This window comes from Cricetulus griseus, chromosome 4 (genome assembly GCF_003668045.3).
Source record: "Cricetulus griseus strain 17A/GY chromosome 4, alternate assembly CriGri-PICRH-1.0, whole genome shotgun sequence".
Lineage (NCBI taxonomy): Eukaryota > Metazoa > Chordata > Mammalia > Rodentia > Cricetidae > Cricetulus > Cricetulus griseus.
Genome location: NC_048597.1, coordinates 157,557,537 through 157,565,911, shown reverse-complemented (window position 1 = coordinate 157,565,911; position 8,375 = coordinate 157,557,537).

Here is an 8,375-nt window from a genome sequence, read left to right as displayed (position 1 = left end):
TTCTTGAATCAACATTGATTGAGTACCCTCCGTATGCCAGGCACTTTGCCTTGCACAAGGACAGAAAAAGGATGCACAGACCCCAAAAGAGATTCCACAAGGGAAAACTGTGTTTTGTTTTGTTTTGTTTTGTTTGTTTTTTCAGTGTGCTGTTAAGATTTGGGGTTGCGGGGCTGCTCGGGAGGCAGAGGCAGAGGCAGAGGGGCAGAGGGGCAGAGGGGCAGAGGGGCAGAGGGGCAGAGGGGCAGAGGGGCAGAGGGGCAGAGGCAGAGGCAGAGGCAGAGGGAGGTGGATCTCTGTAAGTTTGAGGCCAGCCTGGTCTACAGTCCGAGTTCCAGGACAGGCTCCAAAAGCTACACAGAGAAACCCTGTCTCGAAAGCAAACAATCATGAAGAATTTGAAGTATAACCGGATGGATGTGGGGCATCTGCCTTTAATCTCAGCAGTGGCAGGAGAATCTGTGAATTCAAGAACAGCTTGATCTATATAGGTAGTTCCAAGACATGCAGGACTCCATAGAGAAATCCTGCCTCAAAAAACAAACAAGCTGGGGCAGTGGTGGCACATGCCTTTAATCCTGCCCTCAGAGGCAGAGGCAAGAGGAGCTCTGTGAGTTCCAGGCCAGCCTGGTCTACAGAGTGAGTTCCAGGACAGCCAGAACTATTACACAGAGAAACCCTGTCTCGAAAAACAAACAAACAAACAAACACCCAAACCAAAAAAGAAAACAAACAAAAAGTTGGAATACAGATGAGGTGGCATTTAAAATAGGAAGTATTTTCTGAGCAGAGACTGGAGGAGAAAGATTAAGGGATGGGAGCATGCCACAACTCACCAGGTTCCAACAGGGAGACCTGCAGCCTGTTTTGTCTAGAACAGTTGACCTGCCACAGTTGTGGGGAGGCTGTCTCTTCCATGTCTCCATTTGTGCCTTTGATGGTTTCTTGCCATGAATCCTCATGACCCAACTGATCACTTCTCATCAATCAGATCTCATCAGGATCAATTGCTTCGGAAAGTTTTCAAGTATTAGCATTCCAAGACATAGCAACATATTTTTTGATTAAAAGCTTAAGATGAAAAGCTGCGGAGCTACCACAACTTGAAGGAGGAAAACAGTGTGATAATGCCATCATATTATTTATCAGAAGTGGGAAGTGTCAGGTTTCAAACATGGACAAATGGTTGAGGTGCCTATTTAACATATCAAAGCAGACCTGGCTGCCAGGTTCTCCCTGCATCCCTCAGTCTCTGCCTGCTTCAGGGCCCTCCTGGCTGGTGGCTATCCTGAACTCTCTACCCTGATGGCTGGGCTGCTCTTCCCTATATGATCCAACCATTTTGGTTACCTGCTTTCTTTGTACCTCTGGGCCTCCTGGTTGCTGCACCTGGTTCCATTCTCTCCCCTCTCTGATCCTCCCCCCCTTTCCCCCGCCCCTCACATGGCTCAGGGTCATGCCCACTCTGGACTCCCCCAGATGTCCCTGTCTCTGGTTATGGTCTCCCACACACCTATAATAGACTTTCTCCTCCATCATACCTGGGATCCGTCATGTTCCTTTCCTTTATTTTGGGAGGGGAGGGTTTGAGACAGGGTTTCTCTGTGTAATAGTCCTGGAACTCACTTTGTACAGCAGGCTGGTCTCAAACTCATGGAGTCTGCCTGCCTGTCTCCGGAGTGCTAGGATTAAAGGCATGTGCCACCACCACCTGGATCTTTCCTTTCTTTTTATTACTTTGTTTTTCTTTCATTCAGAAAGCCTTTGATAAAATTTAGCAGTCATTCTTATAAAAATAAACAGCCCAGGGCTACACAGTGAAACCCTGTCTTGAGAGGTTTTCTATTTATTTATTTACTTATTTATTCATTTAGTGATTTATTTATTTTGGTTTTTCAAGACCGAGTTTCTCTGTGTAATAGTCCTGGATGTTTTGGAACTCACTTTGTAGACCAGTCTGGCCCCGACTTCAAAGATCTGCCTGCCTCTGCCTCCTGAGTGCTGGGATTAAAGGCTGTGCCACCACCGCCTGGTAAAAGGAAACTTCTTAAATAAGGTAGCTAAGGGCTGGGGTAGGGGTCAATGGCATATAATTATAGCAGGTGAAAGGCCCTGAGTTCAACTCCCAGTAAAAGTTATGAAGTTAATCAGGGGAAAGGGAGGGTCTTATTCTCACTTACTCTCACTCTCTTTCCAAGATTTCGTTCTATAGCCCTGGGTGGTCTCATTCAGCAACTCTCCAGCGTCTGCCTCCCAAGTACTGGCATTACAGGTGAGCCATCATGCCAAGCATTGTCAGCCCTCTTACCCACAGAGTCTACATCAGCCCTGCCAACTCAGTAAGCTGAGAAAATTTGATCTCAGCTTTGGGAGGTACAGACAAGAGGATCCGGAGTTCATGGCCAGCCTTGGTTACATATATAAAGAAGGGAATATAGTGCGGCCTATGTCCCTGGGTAAATGGCACACTGAGGCAAGAAGATTTGGAGTTCAAAACCAGCATGGGCTATAAAATGAATTCAAGACTGATTTAGCAAGATTCTATCTCAAAAAAAAAAAAAAAAAAAAAAAAAAAAGCCTGGGGCTGTGGCTCAATGGCAAAGCACTTGTCCAAAGGCCTGACTTTGAGCCCCAGCACTGAAAACAATACTGATGAATAGATTAATGTATTTGTGGGGATGGAGTGTGCATAAAGATAGCATTCATATCATAGGAGAATAGATGCATTATCCAGTGGCTGCCATTGGGACAATCGGCAATCCACTTGGAAGGAGAGGAATCCAAGTTCACATCTCGTCCAAAAATAAGCTTCAAATATACTAAAGAGCTTAATATTAAAATAGAACTAGAATATAGAATATTTTTACAGTCTTATGTTAAAGAAAGCTTCCTTAGGGCAGCTGGAGAGATGGCTCAGAGGTTAAGACCACTGGCTGCTCTTCCAGAGATCCTGAGTTTAATCCCCAGCAACCACATGGTGGCTCACAAATATCTATAATGAGATCTGGTGACCTCTTCTGGCATGTAGGCAATGCAGGCAGAACACTGTATACATAATAAATAAGTAAACCTTTAAAAAGCCTCCTTAATAAAACTTATGAGGAAAAAACCAATTGGACAGGTTTCCCCTTAAATATGACTTGTCTGCAGACTCAGAAGCAACATCCTCATCTCCTACTTATTATCTGGGAGACAGTCTTCTTACTTCACCTTTCTGTTTCAAAGTCCCTCATTTGGAACCTAGGGTAACAGTGACATGAGCCTTGTAATAACTGAGAGAAGGTGGACAGGGTGACACACACCTATAATCTCAGCATTTAGGAGGCTCTCCATTGCTCTAGGCCAGCCTGGTCTAGCTTGGTCTGTGTACAAAACAAGTCACAGACCAGCAAGAGCTATTTAGTGAGAGCCTGTGTTAGAAAAACAAAAGGCAAAACCTTAATGAAGTAATTTGTTTAAAGCACTTAAATGGGGTGTGGCATACTGTGAACACTCAGTGAAGTCTAGCTGTCAGTAGTGTTACCACACTACTGAGAAAAAAAAAGTGATATTTACAAAGACAAAACACAAGCCACATACTAGGAATCATTTGCTGCACTATGGGGAGACAGATGGTTAATGACTACAATACACAAGGAGCCCCTACAAACCAATGAAACTGTCCAAAAAAGGTGACAGATCTGCCTCTGAACCTCCCCTTCCCCCCCACTGGGTTGCTGCCCTGCCCTGCCCTGCCCTGCCCTGCCCTGCCCTAACCCCGCCCTTCTATGCCCTTGGTTAAGGGTACGGATTGCTTTGAGTTGTGGCAGCTGCCAATGCTCACACCTTTAATCCCAGCACTCGGGAGGCAGAGGCAGGTGGGTCTCTGAGAGTTTGAGGCCAGCCTGGTCTGTAGAGTGAGTTCCAGGACAGCCAGGGCTATTATACAGAGAAACCCTCTGGGGGTGGGGGATGAGTGTGATGGGAGTGCCTGTTGCCCTCAGTTGGTGGTACATTCCTTTAATCCCAGAATGTGGAGGCAGGCAGACATCTCTAAATTTGAAGTGAGCCTTGCCTACAAAAGAGATCTAGGCCAGCCAGGGACATATGGTGAGACCCTGCCTAAAATAAATAAAATAAAAAAGAATGCATGTTGTTCTTGCAAAAGGACCCAGTTCCAAGTTCTGTTCCCAGCATCCACATCAAGCAACTGCCTGTAACTCCAGCTCCTGAGAATATAACACTTCTGACCTCTGAGTGCACCTGAAATCACATGCAAAAAATAAGGAAAAATTTTTCTTTCTAGTTTTAAGACAGGGTTTTTTTCTGTGTAGCCCTTGGCTGTTCTAGAACTCGCTTTTGTAGACCAGGCCAGCCTCAAACTCACAGAGATCTGCCTGCCTCTGCCTCCCCAAGTGCTGGGATTAAAGGAGTGTGCCACCAAGCCTGGCTTAAAAAAAATAAGTTGTAAAGATGGCTTGCTAGTACAGGCCTGTAATCTAGCTTCTCATTTCAGTGAGTGAAGCTATAAACATACTACTGGTTTGTCAGCTGATGTGTTAATTTTGCAATTCCCCGCTTACCTTCTTTTTTTTTTAAACATAATTATTTATTGATTCTTTGGGAATTTCACATTATGTATCCCAATCCTGCTCACATCCTAGTCTTTCCATACCTGCCCCTCACCCCTGAAGCATGTCCCCCCAAATTAATTACAAACAAAACCAACCAACCAATTCACCAATTCACCAACCAACCCACCAAACAACCAATCAACCAATCAAACAAAAACCCACCTTGCTCTTCTGTCTTTGCAACACCTCTTCATTCATCCTAGTGGCATCCAGAGCTGCAGTGTGACACATATTGCACAATCAGCTCCCCCCCCCAAAATGTTCATTGCAATGAGTCATCGGTCTGGTTCAAGGCCTCTGGCAGATTATCATCATCACTGGACCCTCCCCAAAACTCCTCTCTGACATCCTGCTGTTACCTTGAATCACGTAGATTCTGCAGTTATTGTTCTGTAGGGCCAGTCCTTTCACGAGCTCCAGCAGGTCATAGATGGGGTAGACGTTAGGGTGGGCCAACCCAAGGCCCAGGATGTGGGTGACGGTGATACCTGAGCTGGGGGCCACTGGGTGCAGGGACATATTTTCTAGGTCCATGCCATCCTGGTCAGCTCTCCAGACCTGTGTGTGGTGAGTGGTGGGGCCATCTCTCCCAAGTGTGTGAGTGGGACCAGCGCTCCTGATGCAGTGAGAGCCAGCTATCTCAGGGCCATGAGGGACGGGACCAGTTCAACATGGACCTCAGATTTCAACACTGTATAGCTCCCATTACCCCCTGTGGTAACATGGGCCATGGACATTATCACAGATCCCAGCTGCAGCAGAAACACAGACTCAGACATGCCCTTGGCAGTAGCCAGGACCATAAGATACCATGGCAGCTCAGGTTACCCAGATCGGCAGGGCCCCAGTGGTGACACAGGCTTCAGACACCAACATGGCCACACAGGTTTCAGCCCAGACCATGGGGCTTTTGGAGGTACCATGGGCCATGGACATCAACATAGAACCCAGCTGTGGTAGGACCACAGACCCAGTCATGGTCCTCAGTAGCAGCCTGGGCTTGGATGTCACCATGGCCCCAGATAACAGCACAGGCCACTCAGATTGGCATGGCCTCCCATGGCAGCATGACTTTTGGACACCAACATGGTCCCAGGTATTGGCCTAGATCCCTGTCATCAGTCTTGCCTTGGATGGTATCAGGAGTCATGGACATCAACATAGACCTGGCTGTGGCAGGACCTCAGACCCAGACATGACCCTCAGCAGCAGCCCTGGACTGGACTACACTATGGCTCCAGGTGGGAACCGTAGTCCATTCAGATTGGTGTGGCCCTGGTGACAGCATGACCTTCTGGCACCAACCTGGCCACAGGTTCCTGCTTACCTCCTCCTCCTTCTTAAAGATTTTATTTATTTATTATGTATACAACATTCTGCTTTCATGTATATCTGCACACCAGAAGAGGACACCAGATTTCATGACGGATGGTTGTGAGCCACCATGTGGTTGCTGGGAATTGAACTCAGGACCTCTGGAAGAGCAGTCAGTGCTCCTAACCTCTGAGCCATCTCTCCAGCCTTACCTTTTCAATTTGTTGCCCAATGGCATTTGTTTAAATGTTTTCTATTTCTGAATACCGATCTTGGGAGAAACTGAATAAAACACAAATTGCTCACCAGTATGATGACAAATCCATAGCATCCTTTATTTTATTTTATTTTTTAAGATTTATTTATTTATTATGTATACAGTGTTCTGCCTGCATGTATGCCTGCAGGCCAGAAGAGGGCACCAGATCTTATTACAGATGACTATGAGCCACCATGTGGTTGCTGGGAATTGAACTCAGGATCTCTGGAAGAGCAAGCAGTGTTCTTAACCTCTGAGCCATCTCTCCAGCCCACATCCCTTATTTTTTGAGGACTGTTTTCTAGCTCTTTCCATGAGAGAGAAAAAGTTGTTTTTGTTTGCTTTTCGGAGACAGGGTTTCTCCTGGCCATCCTGGAACTTACTCTGTAGACCAGGCTGGCCTTAAATTCATAGAGATCTATCTGTCTCTGCCTCCTGAGTGCTGGGATTAAAGTTCAACACCACCTCCCTGCAAATCTTCTATTCCTAAAACAGGCACTAAAAATATATTGTCAAGACAGGGTTTCTTTGTGTAACAGCCCTGGCTATGTTGGGACTAGCTAGCTCTGTAGACCAGGCTGGCCTCAACTCACAGAGATATATCTGCCTGCCTCTGCCTCCCTAGTGCTGGGATTAAAGATGCGTGCCACCACCACCCTAGAAAAATGTTATAAGGAACAACAGTTAAGAGGGCTTTTGGCATACCTCAAGCTGGCCTGGAATGTAACTTTTCTTTCTTTTCATTTATTATGTTTTATTTTTAATTGTGTGTGTTTGTGTGTGTGTGTGTGTGTGTGTGTGTGTGTGTGTGTGTGTGTGTGTGTGTGTACAAGTGCTTACCCATCCCAGAGTCATGGGATCTTCTTGGAACTGGAGTTATGGGCAGTTGAGAGCTCCTGGACATGAGTGTTGGGAACTTAACATGGGTCCACTAGAAGAGCAACAAAGGCTCTTAAACACTGAGCCATCTTTCCAACCCAACTTCTCCATTTTTTCTCTCTTCTTTATTTTTTTGAGACAGCATCTCCAAATATAGCGCTGGAACAGAGTATGTAGACCAGGTTGGCCTTGAACTCAATAGAGACCCTCCTTCCTGAGTGCTGGGATTAAAGGTGTGCACCATCATGCTGGGCTTCTTCTCTAAAAAATATTTCATTTGTTTACGTGTTTGAGTGTTTTGCTGCAGGTATGTCTGTGTACCACGTGTGTGCCTGGTGCCAGTAGAGACCAGAAGAGGGTGCTGGATCCTTTGGAGCTGGAATTACAGCACTATGAGCTGTCATGTGGGTGCTGGGAATCAAGCTCTGGTCCTTTGGAAAAAGCAGTGTTGGTAACCCTTGAGCTATCTTTCCAGCCATATACCCCAAGTTCTTGGGTATAAGAAGATATGGGCCCTGTTTAGTTAGGTCTGTGGTGATGGTCTGGTGAGCCTTGGCATCCCTTCCAAGTCTGGCATCTTAGTCCCTCAGCGACAGGAGGAGGACATGTGATTATTATTATTAATTATTATTATTATTTTATTATTTCATCTGTGGTGAGAATATAGGAATTGTAGGTTGGATGGCAGCAGAAAGATTTGAACACAAGAAACACAAGAAACACACCCTGATCTCTGGTTTGAGATCCATAGTAACAACACCCTTAAGTGCTTCCACTAGGGCTAGACTCTAGTGGCCTGGGACTAGTTTTGAAAGTTAGCAGCAGGGCCGGAGAGAGGGCTCAGCTGTTGAGAGCACTTGCTGTTCTTGCAGAGGACTAAGATTTGGTTCCTAGCACCCACCAGGTGGCGCACAACTGCTTATAACTTCAGTTCCAGAGGCTCTAATGCCCTCTTATAGCTTCCATGAGCACTAGGCATGCACCAGGTGTGCAGACAAATGTAGATAAAACACCCATACACCCCCCCCCCCCGAGACAGGGTCTCACTGAATAGTCCCAGCGGGCTTGGAACTCACTGTACAGATCTCAAAATCGCAGAGATCTGCCTGCCTCTGTATCCCTAGTGCTAGGGATACGCTTGTGCCACCAGGCATGTCCCACCCACCCACATTAGAAGGAAAAAGAAGCCAGCTTTCTAAATAACCAAGCCATCTCTCCAGTTCTTCTATTAAAGGCCTAGTCAGTGGGTTGACTATTGGCAATCACTGTTGTTCACCAGATTTTACTCACACTTTATAAAAATGATGATC